This window comes from Zophobas morio, unplaced genomic scaffold (genome assembly GCF_036711695.1).
Source record: "Zophobas morio isolate AGI-343-1 ecotype UQ-CSIRO unplaced genomic scaffold, CSIRO_AGI_Zmor_V1 ptg000023l, whole genome shotgun sequence".
In the NCBI taxonomy this organism is placed as follows: Eukaryota; Metazoa; Arthropoda; class Insecta; order Coleoptera; family Tenebrionidae; genus Zophobas; species Zophobas morio.
This window is the reverse complement of record NW_026972128.1, coordinates 12,816,082-12,835,160: the sequence shown is the minus strand read 5'-3', so window position 1 is coordinate 12,835,160 and position 19,079 is coordinate 12,816,082. Positions and strand designations below refer to the sequence as shown.

The 19,079-nt window shown below is 31.0% G+C and overlaps 1 protein-coding gene across 2 annotated transcripts in view; it reads left to right on the top strand.

Annotated features, from left to right (window-relative positions):
• Positions 1-2,401: 2,401 nt before the first annotated feature.
• LOC135134752 (homeobox protein prospero) overlaps positions 2,402-19,079 on the top strand; it is a 173,975-nt gene continuing 157,297 nt past the window's right edge. For both annotated transcript variants that reach the window (XM_064063575.1, XM_064063574.1), the window contains exon 1: positions 2,402-2,418. The gene's annotated coding sequence lies outside the window, so the exon portion shown is untranslated. The remainder of the gene's footprint in view (positions 2,419-19,079) is intronic.

Genomic DNA, 19,079 nt, shown 5'->3' with positions numbered 1-19,079 from the left:
GTTTATCCAAACAGACGACAAACATCACCAATTATAGACGGATTGCTGCTACTGCTACTGTTGCTCCCCAATCGATCATTCCAGCTGATTGATTAACAATTAAATCTACTCCATTATGCTTCCATCGAAAACTTCCCCTCTTAATGCTCGGTCAAGATGGGAAGCGGTGAACACTCGTCACGAAATAAAGATTTCAACACGTCCTGACACTAGCATTTGTTTGGAACGTCATTAGAAATGATTTTTCAGCTAATAAAAAGCATTAATTTTTTTGCTTTGTGAAAAAATCGAGAAAAACGGGCAAAATTTAAGCGCGGTTTTTACAATTTTATATTTTCAAGTAACACCACTTCTAAGCAAAATTTACAATTCAGTTGCTCTTGAAAATTAAATTGCTGGTTTCTAACAGATAAATTTAGCTGAAAATAATCGATCAATAAAGTAATTAAGTTATAACCTGCATTTAGCGTAGACATACCTACTCACCTAGATATTATCTACGGTTAAGAATGACTAAACTACAAATTATTTTGAACCTAATAATAATATAAAATACAATTTATAATTAAAAAATATATTGATAGGACTTTATTACTTCGACATGAATAGTTAAATTTTTTGCCACATTTGGTTGATGCAATTTTAGATATAATATCACAACCCTCTTGGACATTACTTTGTACTCGACAATCAGTTTTGTGGTAGTATGTACACTCGCGAACACAATGCAGCTGTTCCATGCTCCAGTGGTCAATCAAATTTTTTGACAAATCCCCCATTCTTCAAATTTATTTTTCCCACAGTGGCAGTTGGAAGTAACTTTACTAATCAGTTGAGATTAAACACCCTGTATATACCAATCGCGAATGTGGAATACAAGACGATATTTGGTTGTGTATTATTATAATCACGTTTAAGAAACAATTTATAAGAATTTAAATAATCGAATTAGTGTTCGTATTTTATATAACCCGTTTAAACGTTATTTACCCTTTTTGTCTGTCAGCCGTTGAAAACTTGAACTATTATTATGAAAATATATTTGAACAATTCATTACTTTCACATTGAAGATTATTTAAATCTACAAACCACAACCATCACTTGAGTTTCACAAGACACTACACTTGAATAAAAATATAAATCATTCATTAAAATTTAAATTTCTAAAACATAATTTTAGTAGACAAAATAAATAATCTAGAGAATAACCTATTTTTCTTCGATTTAAATTAATTTTACGACAACAAGAATATTAAACCTTAACACGTAGTACAAAAAAAATTTCATCGTAATTTCAAAAGCATGCAAAATAAATAGTTGTATCTACTCACATTGTGCTTTTTTGTGTATTTTTCACTGTTTAAAGCTGGACGTAAGAGTTAATCCCGTTTGCTAAATAAAATAGGAAAAATATTAAATAAACCTAATCCAATAATATAGCAATTTGCATCCACTTCGGTAAAAACCGCAAACTAATTATCCAAACAAATACACCACCGACACGTTATCCGATTTTTCACCGCACCGAAATTTTGGTTTGTTCGAATCGAAGTTCATTTTGAAACTAAATTAATAGAATAAAATCTGAAGAAATCTTAGAAACTTATCTAACCGGTTCGTCTTGTCTCCTGCAATGATCCCTCTCTAGCCCACAGCTCGAATAGGTGCAAATGTAGCTCGATCCCTCTCGAGCAAGGAGGTAGGATGGGGAAGTATTTTAATTTTAAGGGTGGTCACCGTGTGAACTGGTAGCAGGTTGATATCGCTGCGCTTTTTATATGTAGATCGCGCGTTTAATATTCCAAGAATCAAAGGAGCGATGGTGAATTAAGACTGAATTTAATGATGAGAAAAAGGGTTGATTCTGGAGGGTTGGATGAATTTGGTTTTCTAACAAACGCCGGGTTTAAAAGGCAAAAATCGCCTTTTGGAAAAATTGGCTATTTATTGGGTAAGCTCGCTTATTAAAATATAAAAGGTACATCAAAAGGCATTACACATGAATGAAGTATTTCATAATTACTGTTTACACAACAAAATTTGATGTTTGTTAATAAATAATTATATTTACCGACCAATATCCAATCCTCCATTATTTTCCATTTGGAGGCTAGCGCAATCGCTTTTATCTTTCCGTCCATGAAACGTGTCGGTCTTACAGAGCTCTACCGCATGCATTATTTATGGATTCAATTTTCTCTCATTTTCATCAAGTACATCAACGGAATTTGCAAAGTTTTAATTATAAGCATAGAATTCGCCCTGAGATATTACTTGGGGTCCCTCGGCGACACGTTTGTTATAGTTCTCCTTGTTTAACTTGCAGGAAACGCCGCTGCTCTAGCTTCGAGATGGGAGAAGAAATGAGGGTTGAAATTACCCCGGTGGTTTCGAGGCGAAGAATTTTGCTGGAATTGGTGAGTAAGTTAACGAATTTCGTGTTCCTCAGATGTTTTATTCAAATTAAATTTAAATGTGTTTATGTGAAATGTGGGCGCGAAGTTTGGGAGACCGGTGTAAAGGAATTTTTAATCACGTGAATATATCACAAACATATTTTAAGCGACATACGTGTAGTAACAATTTATATGACGTCATTTCAGTCAAAAACAGAGGCCACAACGTCTAAAAGATAGACAAAATAATACTTATTTTCAAATTTGAGAATTTAAATAACCTGATAAGAAAATAGAGCAAATTAAATGAACATTATTATTTTTGGACATACCTAAAAACTAAAACTATATTAAAAATACCAGCGATACTTAATTAAAAACACATTTCGAGTAAACATCTATAATAATAATTTTTTGAGAAGTGATGTCAACAATTTCTTAAAGAGGGTTATTAAAAAACAAGTTTCTTAAATAAACTGTAAAATTTTTGTTTTGCAATTTTACTTATATTTAATTCTTATGTTAAAACAAAAATTGAGGTTGATTGTTAACCAGGATGATTCAAGCTCTTGGAAAAAAATTGTAACATAAAATAGGCTACTAAATATAATTTTGGGCATCGTCGTAAAAATTAAAATCAGCAAATTCAGTAAAATTTAACAACAAAGCATATTTTTAAATAAATAATTATTTAACAATTTTCTGAGATGCTGCCATCGTTAGGGGTGGTTTACATGTCACAGAATTACTCAAAAAATTGTTACGAAAATTACTACCAAAATTTTTGTTAGAAATTTTGAAAAAAAATTGCATATTCTGTTCAAAACGCATACAAAAAGACATGTTTTAAATGTCTGCGCAATGTCTTGGGCAATTTTCTTATCAAAATATTATTGTTCTTACAAAATTTCTAGCATAAATAATTTTGGTAGTAACTTTCGGACTAATTCTGTGACGTGTAAAACAGCTCTTAAAAAGGCCCAGTTTCTTGTATAAATTACACATACATTCATAATTCGTTTCCAGTTTGCCCTTCAACGTCTAGGGGAGGGGGGACATACACTGAGCAGTACAGGCGGACAGGCGTTCCAAGCCTAGTTGGTCACCCATCCAAGTCTTTACTTCGGGTAGAGATTCTTAACTTGCTTTGACCAATACCATACTGTATTCCGTCTATAGATAATTTTTAATTCTGTATATTACATTATTCACATATTTACTGAATAAAATTTTTCATGGAGAAAATAAATAAATTGATACCTAAGTAGATACATATAGTTAGGGGAGCTTGCTTGCAATGGTACGGTTTTGGGACACCTCCAACACCGTTTACGATAAGTCTGTCGACTGTGCATACGTGCGAGCAGAAAACCCTATCGTTTTACCGGTACTCCGTAGGCGTAGGTACATGCCAGTTATTTATTTATTTATTTATTTATTTATTTTTTAATAAACTCAATATGGTGAGTTCCAAACTTTGTAAATTACGGAAAGGAAGTAAACAATCTTGGAAAAATACTTAGTTTTCATAAGTTTAAGTTCGTTTCATCCTTATGTCAGATAATAAACCAAATTGCTCCGCCACTGCTTGGAGATACTTCCAAAACTAGGAGCATGGTTAACATAAGTGTATAATCGTAAACAGTGTTTATATTCGGAGAGGTGGGTGCCACAAATTTCACCTTATTATCCCATCCGCCTCAATGTAGAATTTGAAGAAAATTAGATAAGCCATTTTTCAGTTAATGAACTAATTTTTTGAGACCTCCTTATAAACGCAATTAAAAAACGTTTCCAAAGCACAAACAACATTGCTTCTGCAGGAATGTTTTTATAGATATTTATTAAATAAATGTTTAAGATGACGTCATTAGCTTTCTAGAAGGGATGAACAATTAAAATTTAATCACTGTGCAGTAGTCATAAATTAAATGTTAATGTTTTTTCAAAATTTCAAAAAACTCCGTCATGTAGACTCTAAAACAAAACTGTAAAATTTCTATTAAAAAAAAATGTTTTGCATACGGTTAAAAATGAGGCACATTAATAAACCACACATAATGGAGCATATCATACCCTTCACAGTTTCACGTGAGCTTCACAGTTAACGAAACTTTGAGATTATTTTATATAAGTTCTACACAATATCCTTAGAGGTATGACTGAAACCTAGGGTTATTTAGACAGAATTTCCCAAGTCCCTGAAGTAGAGTTGATGTAACATATAAAGTTTTTCGAAAAATGATAATAACATTTGATATTGTGAATTTTGTTATTATAGCTTCCCGAGAGTAAGCTAAGTCATCCAGTCCATCGGCCGAATTGCCACTTTCATATTTTCTCCATGTCTCATGATCTCTGGAGTGCGAAAATAGTGGTCTTCCGTTTCCGTCTATCTGTCTGTCTGTCTGCCTGTCTCTCTGTATCCATTTTTATTGGTGCAAATAATCTCCGAAACTACTGGAGCGATTGTCGTCAAATTTTGTATATGCAGCGTGTTATTGAAAGGTACGTACAAAATAAAATCGGTAATTGGTCTCGAAGTATGGGTGTTAAAAGTTAAAAAAAGTTTAGGTAAAAGAGTTCTCCTTTTAGAGATAAAAAAAATATTAAAATTTATGTCCAAATTCGTTGTACGCCTCTGATAAAAAAATCGTCTCTCGTTTCTATAGCAACATTTAGTCTTGACAAAAATTTTATTGTTACAGTTGCTAGGATTTACTAAAATAAATTAATTTTACCTATTTATCTTTCAGTAGCGTCTAAAAAGGTTGGATAAGGGTTCATTTTTCTCCCTATAATTTTGATAACACAAAATAAGTTTTTCAGATTTCTTGGACTTCGCGAAGAACTGTCAATTTTGTTGTACGTACATTTCAATAACACCCTGTAAGTACATACATATATTAAGAATATCATGTAAATGGTTAAATATTAACAAAAATTTGGCTAATCGTCCCCATCACCAACAGGATGACATCATCTCCAAAATTTATAATAAAAAGGTTTTTTTAATTTCATAAAATAAGATACTCCAGCACTGTGCATCCGTGTCGAATTTTCATCCCACCCAGAATTTTTTCAAAAAATTCAAAACTGAATAACAATATTTTGCAATATAACTTTGAAACTGCAAAACAGAATACCCTGAAATCTTCTAAATATTTTAAGGTTATCGTTAAGCAAAATTTATTCGTTTATCCCTTCCCAAAAATTGATGACGTCATCAAAAAATTTTGACGAATAAATCCTACCCAAAATGTACAAAATATGATGATTATACTTGTGATTTATCATTGCATCAAAAGTTTTTAAATTTCTTATACAGGGTGACTTATAAAAATTAATAAAAGAGTCAATTTATTTCTATGATTAAAATGGGGAATGGCTCACTCGGTTTTCCCGAAAATTTGGGAATTCAATACTGTTATCATTAGTATTACTCTGCACCTATTCAAAGTGATATACCTACGTGTCTTTGCAAAAATGTTGTTGATGTCATCACAAAATTTTGTTAAAAGAAAACTCATTTGGAACGTACACCCAGCACGATTTTTTACAGTTACGTACTTTAACGTTACATACATATCTTTTTTTTTAATTATAAGAGTTCTTATAAAAAAAAATTGTTTTATTGTATTTCAGTGGCGAGGGAAATTCTGTCGAAATAATTTTCGACCAATTTTTTTTTAATGTTATGTGCAGCCGAGAAGCTGCTGGGGTATTATCTGCGCCATCGGATAGCACGCTTCTTTAGCCATAAATTAACAGAAGAGAGATATCTTTCTTCTAACATATATGAAATAAGTATACCTATTTAAAGTAGATGACCACGGGAAAAAATGTATTCTCAGTACATGCATCTTCCACGGTTTAGCTTTATACTTCGTAAGAATTCGACTATTAAGCACGTACAGATAACCAACATCAGCGGCGGTAGAATAAAGATGCCTTTGTGTTAAAAGAAAATGAAATTTGATTGATTTTCTGTTCAAAACAGAGGAGATGATTAATTAATTAACTACATTAATATTATTTTGAGTGAGTAGCTAATATTATTATAATAATTATTATTTTATTATTATTAAATATAGACCGGTTGCGACAATACTGTATTTTACATTTTCCAGAAAAATGGAGTGAATTGTTCTTGATTTGACCAATTCGTATGATGTGTCTGAAGTAAAGGAAAAGTTGAACAATAACAATTACAATAATAATAAACAAAATCATGGGGGACTCATAAACTACACACAAAGGAATACATTATTTTATAAAATTTAAACGTTATTAAATATTGTCCAGCCGTTTGGGAGATTATCTATCTAATAAAAATCGGCACAGACGACAGACGACAGACAGACGGAAACGGGAAACCTATTTTTCGTATTCATGAAATGTCGAAAAAACATGAAAGTAGTCGGTAACACGTTGAACCCTATTACAATACTTCCTTAGCTTACGGTCAGAAAATAAAAATCAAATAATGAGGAGGAATAAATATAATACTAGTACTAGAACTAGAACAATGAAAAGAACTGAAGAGAAAATGTGTCATACCTAAATATATAATTTTTCCGTTTCTTGCTTAAGTCCGGTCGCTACCTTTTCTACATTAAATTTTTGGTACATTTTCAGAATGAAATATATCCATTATTAACTAGTTCTAGCTGAGAAATTTGAAATAGAAGTTGTCCATAACTTGCTTTATCCTTTTTTTTTTGTTAATTTTAGTGAAATTTTTGCATAATATATTTTTAAAAATCAATATCTCCATTATTTAATGAAATTTAGTAATACGGTTTTCAACACTATTTTCAGTTTACAAAACCCCAGAAATCGTATCAGATAGATATATGGTCGACTTTTTTTTATTAGGAACGTTACACAGTTTGTTTTTATATATCTCAGTTCGAACAAATAAAGTCGAAAATATATCTGGTACGATTTCCAAAGTTTTGTGAGTTGCAAACAGTGGTGAAAACCGCCTTCCAAAATTTCCATTAATAACTGAAATAGAAATACTGACTTTTTAAAAATACGTGATGCAAAAATTTCAACAAGCAAGACTATTAATAAATATACGATAATAAACTGTTTAAAAAATTGTCCTCGCATTCTATAGAGAAATTTGTGGACAGGTTACATTTAAAATTTCATACCATAAGAACCAATCGTAACGACTCCTCTTTAAAAAGACAAAAATTAAATTAGAAGCGATACAAATACAGAAACAAAATTAACAATAGATATAACAACAGCAAAAAATCACCTTTTATTGAGTCATAAATATCTCATTGGCTGTTTAGAAGCTGGGGGAAACAAAAAAAAAAAACAGAAAACCAACAGTCGAAAAAAATGATCAAAGCTTCAGTAGAAAGAAACAAAGAAAAAATATGTAAAGAGCTGGACGAACAGTTAAAATGGATTTACGACATTATGGTAAATATTAATATAAAATAATACTAATTTTATGTAATCAAACAATATCAAATCAAGTTACACTTATTCTATATATGGGGGTATACCGATCTCTGTAAATGTTATTGCATCTAAAATATCCACGTTTACGGTAAACAAAAAGATTCACGTATAAAATACAGTGGAGATGTCAAGACCGTCTGTCAGTCGGAACAAAATTGGTGTCTTTCAAAGTGAAAAACAAATATTACGTGGAAATAATTGGTACATGGAAATCACTGAAACAAAAACATTTCAGCTTTTGACGTGATACCTAGTATGTGCAGTGTTTCATTACTCACTTCATTGTTGATAAGTACCCCGAGAAGTTTTTTGTTTTGTTATGGATGCTTGATTGCCCAGGTTATAGAATAACAATTTTTATATTTATGTTTAAATTTGCCGGAAAATAATGAAAATTGCTCCGTACGGAAATGAAAAAGTTTTTGTTCGTTAAATATTTGTTTTAAGAACTCAGAACGTTATCAAATTGCTATTAAAACAATGTTAATCAATCGTCATTGTCAAGTTTTCTAGCTGTTTCATACTTCATAGAAAGAACAATGTAAATTTGCTCATCTGTCTATATGTATTTTATTAGACGAAAAAAAAACAGTATTTTGTTATATTTTAATGTGATATTGTTATAAATTCACAAAGTTAAAGGAATTTAATAATGTGTTTTTTACTGATTGCTTGCTGTACGTTTTTTTTTTAAGTTTGTTAAAAATAATCTTTAAAATAAATGATCTAAATGTTTATTTAGTGTGCATCACAATTAAATCTAAAACAGTCTAATCATAAACTAATGAGGTGTTAATTAGTTCGTGGTTAGATCACTTATGATTTATCAGCTCGCCGTATACAGTCTGTTCTAGTTGAGATACGCTCGAGTTATAACTTTGATAAATTAGTTTTTAAATGAAACTAGACGTCTCGTTTTGAAAGTGTAATACAATTTTATAAGTTGCATTCAAATGTAAAAAATAAAGTTATTTAAACATTTTATTTCTTTACTCCATTCTTTGTGAAAATGGTTGTACATATAGAAAATAATAATGTAGTAAAAATATTTAAATGTGTGTTTCTACATTTTCTAATTCTGTTATGGCATTTATCGGAGAAACGGGCGAAGATTTATTCCTTCTGTCCATAGAAGTCGACTGCTTTTCTGTAATAATCATTTAAAACAATTTCATGCATTCAGCCAATTATAATAATTAAATATAACAGACATACTCGAAAGTAAGTTACTTTTTGGCTAACCCTCGTACTATTTGATTGTATTATCATAGATCAAATATTTATAATGTATTCTTTATCCGTGTTAAGAATTAAAAAGAGAAAAATAAAAACGTTATTAAAAAAAAAAAATGGACAGGAATCACACTGTAAAAAATATTCCCAGATGTCAAACAAAACAGTGATTTTTGTTAATTTGCATGTTTAACAAAGCACTACCTACCCATTAATTACGCATATCATAAATGTATATTTAAAATGATTATATTTGCTTTTAAACATACTAGTTTTATAGAAACCTTTCTAGTCTCGCTATTGTTCACGTTAACTTAAAATGAAACCTTCACAGTGAACAGTCAGTTCTACGAAAACTTCATCACAATACATAATTCTTCGGACAATATATTATGAGTCTCGAGCCTGATAAGATAAACAACAAACTAAGTTTAATTATTACTAGACAAACTCAAGAATCAACATAGAACTCCTCACGGTACATGAAACACAAAGTCGATGGTATCAAATCGGTCTTTATGCTAGTTAAAAAGTACATATAATTATTCTACTACAAAACATCTGTAACAATGTGTTACTTACGTACGTCGCGGTGTTACGGTAACCTTTAGGGCGCCTCGACGAACTCCCTTTATTATCGCCTCTCTCTGAGCCACCTGCGATGCGTTTTTTAATTAAGTTATGAGTTTTTGCGGGCACTGCTTGGCCTAGGTCGGGTCACGGATCCGTTTTATTTTCATTCTTGGTTTTTCCGGCTTGTTATTTAGTTGAATGTTTCATTTTAACCAAGTTTTAGTTTAACGAACGAACGAGTGCAGAAATTATAAACTAATTTACTGCTAATTGTGTTCCCCTGTTCACTTTACAACAATTTATAATTACTTTAATAATGAAAAGCAATAGGGCTTTTAAACACTGCGTAGGGGTGGCTGCTAACTAGGAGCGCTATTTTTATTAAAAAATTAGAAATTATGTAACGTTATGACAATGCAATAATTTTAAGTCAGTTCATTTATCCACAGATATGCACAAATAACACGTTGATATTTTTGATTAAAACCAAATCACCGATATTTTAAAATTTAATTTTGCGATTTTTTTTTAACTGTTTCTAATACTTATATTTCAACTAAGTTTTCCGTAACAAAATTTTGTTATGGCGTCATTATCATTTTAACAAGAACAATTAGATCAATCAGGTGCAGGTGCAACCGTTCCTGATTTGATCGATAAAAAAAGCTGCGGCTCGACATAGATCCGCTGACCTCTCATCTGCGAGGCTTTTTCCACACAACCTACTTTTACTGTATCTCATTTCCAAGACAAAAAGTCGACAATGTTTTCCTTACGATTTATAGAGTTTTGTAAGTTGAAAACAGTGGTGAAAACCACTTTCCGAAACCCATAAATAAGTAATGAATGAAAAGTTTCACTACATTTTTAAAAAGAAGATGATAAATTGATGTTTAAAAAAGTCCTTGCATTGTCTAGAAAAAAATGTGGACAGGTTAATGAGAATGTATTGAATTAGTTCAAACGCAGTGACTCTTCTTAAAATATACTTTAAGAATTTCGAAGTAATCTGTCTTTAGGAAATTATCTGTATAATCAATTTTTAACGGACATCAGTGAAGACTCAAACGGAAAACAGCAGTTTTGTATTCTACAAGCGGTGGAAAGTCAAGAAAACATAAATTCGAGTATTCGTCAAATTGGTTTGTAATTTTAGTGCTCTAAAAGTAAAACACAACTTGTTACTTAATTTTAGAACTTATAAAATAACTAAAATGTAATTCAAGGAAATTATACCGGTTGATTTTTTAAATTGCTGCTCTAGAAGAATCACGGCCAACTAGAGCAGAAATTTAATCACCCGATATATCATTCTACAGAAAATCTATAAAAAAGTCAGTAACGTACTTTCACAAAAAGGCTAGAACAGATCTACATTTTAGAAAAAAAAAGACAAATTTTGACTGACACTGTAAGTTATGCTAATTTGTCATTTATAGTATGTTTGAAAAAAACAAAAAACTGACTACACGCAAAGGTTTAATAAAGATATTCAAAAATTTTAGTCTAAGAATTTAATCGACAGGTTTAGAAACCACAAATAAGTTACATGTATACATAAAAACTTATATAATAAAGTAAGCTGGTAGAACGGATTTATCTTCATGATATTTATGTTTCTTTATTATTTTATATGTGCTTTTTTGGTTATAAAAATAGCAAAATTATCAATTTTGTACATTTTTAATAAAAAAGAAAGTGGGAAAAACCATGGCAGTACTGTAAATAGACACAATAGAAATTTATCTTGGGAACAACTTTAAAAAGGTTTTATTTTGACGAACAAATGCTTACATAAAATAGTCCAGCATCAAATTCTTTTTAATGAAGAGCAGTCAAACCACATAAAATTAAGGTAGAAACTATCACAGACTATCATCGTCCAGATGATAAAACACAAATCCAAATTTGTTTAATCATTCTCAACAAAAATTTTGTAACGTCATCACACAGTTTTGCAGAGTAAATCCTATTCAAAATGTGCTAATTATTTAAATTAAAGAGAGTGTGTTATAAAATATTGCCTAAGAACTGAACAAATGTTAAAGCTACTGTTTTAACAATTATGGAAAAAGTTATTTGTATGTTCGTTAAAAATATATAATGAATATGTAATACTGTCATTAAAAAAATATGTCAAAGTATTTCTAAAAAAAGTTTGTAAAGTATTTATACTGATATAAATATTTGAACTGATAAATCGACTACATTTGTCTAGATTTTCGATATAAATTTCAATAAATCTAAGTTCAAATATTTCATGTCATGCTTTAAAGAGTAAGTAGACTGACAATATATAAAGGAAGATTTATGCTCAAAATTACACACTTAGCGGGTATTTTAGTTGTTTGTACCACCAGACAGAGAAGTACTGTCATTTTTTGGAAAACAAAAAACGAAGTTGCTAGTTCTCCTCAAATATTTTCTTTCATAATTGTCCTCACTGTTAATTAAATATATACACCAGGTGAAAAAAAAGCCTCAAGTACTATACCTTTCAAAAAGAGTTAAATTTATAATTTTATTAATTGTTTTTAACTCCATGATCCTTTAAATAGTTTTTTAAGTCAAATGATCCAAAAGCATACAATAACGTAACCCTTCATACCAAACTTTATTTTTTCAATTATCTAAAATTAAGAAGCACAAAAATTGTACCTGAGTTGAATGCCATTCGCTGAAATTTAAAATAAGAAAATATTTTGAGTATTGTTTTAGAATTCTGCATTTATGTCCATACATTACAATGCATTGTAAATACTATCAGCTGGAAGCAACAGTCTTTAGTTAAATACAATACAGTTAGTTCTTTTTGGAACTATACCTACCCTTCAAATATATCTGAGTGGATATAGGCAGACATTATCTGAACTAGACAAAACAAACTCAGTTAAAATAGACTCTAGAATCAAAATCACGTAAAGGTATCTGAAAGAGGAAAAGTCAACGTGACAACTGTTCTTTGTTATCAGAAATACCACAGAGAAAGATGTGCATTTTGAAAGCAGAACGGAGATTTAGATTTTGACTTACTGTCCATAGAAACAAATACTGATATGATTTTCACAAAGAGCAAACATGTTATTGTTACAAATGTAATTGACTTGATTATGCCAACCAAAATTTTGTAAAAGTTTGGACAGTCTAATTATATAGCAAATAATTCCATGAAGAAAATGTGGTACATATCACTATCTATCAAAACTGATACTACTTTTATTAATCACAACTATGTTTATACACGAATCTCATCAGCTTCTTTGCGACAAAATATAACTTTAGAATCTCCATTATTAAAGCAATTTGATGAGACTTAATTGAAACTAATACATAGATGGCACTTAATTCTGTCCTATTTTTTGCATACCTACTAGTTAGCTCTGTTTGGTCACAGTTTCTGTTAAGAGCAGGATTTCACTATTTCCTGCAGTTGACTTGTACATGAAATTGATTTATACGTACGCGATCATTCTAACAATATTTTTTATGCATATTTTCATAAATAAAAACACAGATGTGGTGCTACCAAGGTTTGCTTACGCTATTCATCTACTGCACTTAAAGCAAGAAAGCCTTTTGTCAGCTACAATCTGTTTCGGCGAGGTAAACTATAACGTGACATATCTTTAAAGACAAAGATTAATGCCCTGGGGGCAACACAAGGACCAAATATTTACCTCCTGTTAGCTTCCCATTCCACGTTCAGCCTGTCCTCTCGACATTTAGCTAGCCTTCCATCAAATTTAATGATATACACACCCGAGACTGATGCACCATTATTTTTCATTATTAACGTGCCGCTAGTTTTCAAAATTGCATTTGCCGCATGGCAACAGTTTACTGAAAATACACGATTCCTTATATCGGCGTTACGTAAAAATTAAAACCCGCTTCAGGAGAAATTCCAGTGACGCGTGAGTGTAAAAGCAAATGGGTGAACTTAATTCGTCGAACGCGAAAAAATGATGACGGACATAATGATGCATTGATGAGTTGACACCGATACTTCGCCTCAAAAAAATCACAACGAAAGCGAGAATGGCTTGCAATTTTTATTATTGGAAAGCAGTAAATCATATGACAAATATGTTGCGATACTTTAATTATGGATGCTAAATTGAGGTAAATGGGTAAAAGTGAATTAATGAATGAAATTCCATCACATCTCAATTCTACTTAATCGGTGACTATTTTTCTGGGAAATATTTTTTGTTGCTTCAGCGCTGTATTTCCAACGATAAATGATCAGCTAGAGAAAGATATGTAGCGGATTTTTATCATCAACAGTTTCAATACTTTGTATAAGTATATTAAGTTATCTAATATATTTCCCGTGATAATATAAGGCATATAGTTTTTAGATATTATGCATAATATACTTACTTGTGTCCGAATTTTTCACGCAAAATTATTAAATTTATATTAACATTCAAAAATCACAGGAACCAGCAAACAAAAGAAGAAAATGTGATATTCCAAGAGGACAGTTTTAATCAGAACTTGTTAATTTAAGCGAAATATTTTCTTTAATATGTAAATAAGTTCAAATTTGTTTGATTAATAATTTTAAAATGTAAAGGTATTTTTAGAAGGAAATCGGTAGAAAATAGTATGAATGAGGTAAATATACACGACAGGTCAATTTTGTAATGGTATTTACCGTTTACCCTTTTGACCACCAATTCAATCTGATGTAAACACTATGTTAATAAAACTCGATTTCTACGTGATAATTAAATGTGATTAATTTCCACAGAAACACATCTTGACGTTTGATTGAAAATTTTCGAGTCAGATTGTTGTCAAAAATTTAATAAATTCTGTCTTTTAATTCTTCTAGAATCACATTACGAATAATAAAAACCTATAAAAAATAACAAAAATTGGGTCAAAGTTATTTAAATAGAAGTTCCCTCACCCCTGAAGTACACGCGATCAAATACACTGCGAAAAATTATAAAACTTAATTTCGCAAATTTATTTTTTATAATACTACTATAAGTAAAAAAAATAGATATGGACTGTTAAAGTATAGATAAAGAAGCAAGAAAATTTCAAGATGACGTAATTTGAACAATAAAATTGATATCCTCATTCATTAATTTTCCTTGACTCATCCTGTATAAGTGATCCTAAAAAATATGAAAACATTGATAAACCGCAAGAAGTACATATAAAAGAGTGACAATATTTTGCATATTTTAAGTAGGATTTATTCGTTTTGACATTACGTCATCAGTGTTATTGGAGAGGATAACGCGATAAATTTTGATCAAGTTTATCATGCTTACGATAACCTTAAAGTGTGGACATGATTTCACAGCATTCAGTGTAGCAGTTTCAAAGGTAAATGTCGTTATATATTATGTACGTGCATTTTAGAAAATTTGAATAATCTTTAATATTGTCAATTTTGAAGATGACATTCCCATTGGTGATGGGAATGATCAAACAAATTTTGGTTAGCGTTCTACCATGTACCCGATATTCCTAACATACATATAAAATTTGTCAAGAATCGGACCAGTAGTTTTGGAGAAACCACTTTTTCGCACTCTAGGGGTCATAAAACGTCAAGAAAACATGAAAGTAGCAAATCACCCATTGGACTCGATGCGAGAAAGCATATCATGAACCGATTTCTGTGTACGTATCTAAACTGGTTTTTGTTGTATGAATTTCATACTGCAGTTTTTCGACAATGCACAATTAAAATATCGTCTTGCAAACTGTTAATTTCTCTAAGTATTAAGATATAATTAATACTAATAAATAACGTACTACTAATAATAACTAATGATGTCGCATTATTAAAATTTCAGGAAAATGAAATTTTGACGTACGTACTCAAATAAATTGTTTCAATAATTTCATTAGTAGACCTACAACATTTTGCACACTTTGAATAGGATTGATTGAATAAAGTTTTGCGATGACTTCATCAAGTTTCGGGGATAAACGAATAGATTTTGATTGTCGAATTACCATATTTAACGTTAATAAACTTAAATCATTAGCAATATGTAAAATTTTGTATTATTTTGATTTTTTTAAATCTAGCTGTCTAAGTAAAAATAAAAAGCGGATTAATAGCACCACATCTGAATTACCTATATTTAATTTTAAAAATGTTTATTGTGTTTCACGTTTTCTCGATGTTTCATGACACCTACTGTATGAAAAAATAGGTTTCATGTTTCCCTCTGTCTGTCGTCTATCCGTCGTCTGTCTGTCATCTCTGTCTTCTCTCTGGTGTCTGTCTGTTGTCTGCCTCTCGTCTATGTCGATATTCTCCAATACTGCCGGACCGATTGTTGTCAAATGCTATGTATAGTAAACCAAAAGCTATAAGGTTATATGGCCATCTTAAAATTATCCCATTGTGTCGAAGTTAAGTTGTTTACAATATAAAATGTTTTAAATAACGTGTCCACTGCAGCTCGGCCGGCTGTTGTCGTTTCGTTCAGGAGCGGCTTTTACTAAATATCTAAATCTAAGCAAGAAATATTAAATTTAGAAGACGATTTATTGCCAACCTGTAAGCTTAGTGCGAACCACACAAAGAGGTTATTTATTTGCGGTCAACTACTTTTATGATGGTCATATAACCTTATAGCTCTTGGAGTACTTTAGGAATATCATGTAGTTATTAAACTGCTGATCAGAATTTGTCCCATTGTCTCCACCAATGTCCTTAACTCAAAATTTTACCTAGTAAATGCTACGAGAACTTTATAAAATAACATACTCGTGTATTTGAGCTTTATGAATCCGCCTGAGTTTTTAACCTTAAAACCAAATAAGAGCCATGTTCCCCAACGGTTCATACCTGAGCAGATCAGAGCACAGGTGACTAAGGGGAGGATTACCAATTCAATCCGCTGAGCTTACGGTATTATTATAAGGTCCATCCAGCATGGCTACTTTCATGTTTTCTCTACGTTTCATGAGTATGAAAAAATAGGGCCCCCGTTTCCGTCTGCTTGTCGCCTGTGTGATTTTTATTAGACAATAATATATCTAACGTTTATCCCCACAACACCGAAAACACACAAAATATTTGTCGACGCGTTTCGCCAACCATGTTGGCATTATCTAAACACAGCTAAAACAGAAACTACCAAATCGATTATTGTCATATTTTATACGTGTGTTAAGAATATGTGTAGATGATAGAACACTGATGATTGTACTGTAGTTGTGGTTTATGAATCTCCCTTGAGTTTTTATCCTCCGTAACCAAATTTACCCACAAAAAATCCAAAATATTAACTTAATAACAGTTTATGTCAGTATAAGAGAAACTCGAGCGTAGTGGCATCGAATTAACAACGCGGAGGTCACCGAACCAATTTTTTTCTTACATTGTGGCAAGTATTACCTATATTTTTTAACTCATAGAGTTATCATAATATATAATAAAATTACGCAAAATCAAATTTTACAATTTTTTCAAGATGCTAGATTTCAGGGGCGAGGAAAATTCTGTTTAAACAACCGTACAACATTTTTTTCTTCTTCACTACTTTTTGTGTTATTTATGTAGTTTTCTTCTAAACAAGTAAATTTGTTTGTTCGTACTTTAGGAAATCAAAACGTGAGGCCAATTATTTTTTTTGGAATCAGGAATTATGGTGACTAAAGAGCATATTGGACGCTAATTGAATTTTCCAGATCATACAACATCCATTTTAGAAACTATTGCTTCTAAAATTTTAGATTTAGCATTTTAACGATAAAAAATCTCTCAATTTGACGACGTGCCTTGGCTAAACGTTCTGCTAATGAATACTGAAATATCTGTTAAAATCTCGTAAAATATGTATTACTCTAGAAATGTAAATTTGGTCTTCCGATTTACAAAAACATGGATCGTATAGAGTTAACAATTAAATCTGAGGAAACAGTCATTAATATCCTTCTAAAATAAATGAAAAAACAGCTTTATAATTTTTCTGACGTTGTGGGAACTCAGTAATGTTGTGATTGGTACTACATTTTTTTCTTAGTTAATAAATAAATTCTTATCGGAAAGAATTGTGATCAGTGCAAACGCACTTCCTTACATGAATATCTAATACAATAATTATTTTATTGAAATTTTTAAACAGAGCAGTTGAAATTACTCTGAAACAGGCTAAATTTTAAGATTTACGAAGGCCTTTGTCCATCAGATATGTTCTAATACGCAAACGTAACCTTACCTGTGAGTGATATAAAAATGCATTGGTTTTGACTCGAAAGATAGATCTAAACACTACCTTTTGTCAGTTATTTAGTGATGGCATTGAATGAGTAGAAGGTGCGATGTCGGCACCGATAGGCGCTACTATTGCTACGTGGGGCATAAATAGAATTGACTACATTCCACTTAACCCATAATCGAGACAAATCAATGCCAATAGGCCACTAATAACATGAAACAATTACCATTCGCCAGCTTATCTCATCAGTATCACATATCGCGGTAGGTTTCGTGTTCCACTCTGTTTGAAAAAATGAGAAACAAAGAGTATAGAGTTGTTTCGCAAACACATCGGGGGAAAAATTCACTCTCACTTAGTTCAGTGTGAATTCCGTCGATATATCGGAAAAAATTAAAACTAACAAAACAGAGTTGTTTTAAGTTGTTTTCGTAACGGATCTGGACGTAATTGAAAGGGGCCGCCTATATGAAATAATCCAATTATGGATTTTTTTTTAGATTTTATTATCACAGTTTACACTGGATTTTTTGATGATATTTTAGAATAACGGATTACTTTTTTCGGACCGGAAATTAATTCTGCTCGGGAGAATGTTGGGGAAGGATTATTTTTCATGATTCTTTCTGACAATCAACTTTTTGTGATTAATTTGACATTTGTTCTATTCGAACATGTGTAAAAATTCAAACCACGTTTAAAAATTCACTTTAAACCGTGTTAAATCTCGACTCACCACGTTTTGCCTTGTGGAATTGAAGAATATAACCGTAAAAAATTGCAGAAGCCGCTTCGTAGATTTACTTAATTTATTAATGCACCACTTTCCAATTTGAATGCAAATGAAAATACAATGAGAATGTGTCCATTTGTTGTGTAGCAGAGTGCAATTGGAAGTAGAGACATAACAAATTTAATTTAGATTTTAGTGGTTAATATAATTGTCTTGTAATAGTAATTTTGTACGTACAGAGTTACTTTAACTGTCACCTACTTTACTATAATACAAAATAGAAATTTATCAAACGATATTAAACAATAATATCTCTTTTAACGTGATATTGTTGATAGCATTCCTTTGCCTACGCTACTCTTCCAGAAAAAATCTTTCCAAAGTACAGTTTAATTGAAGGCCCTTTATAATTTACGCAAAGAACATTCTTATGTACACATACGTAAGAATGTGGT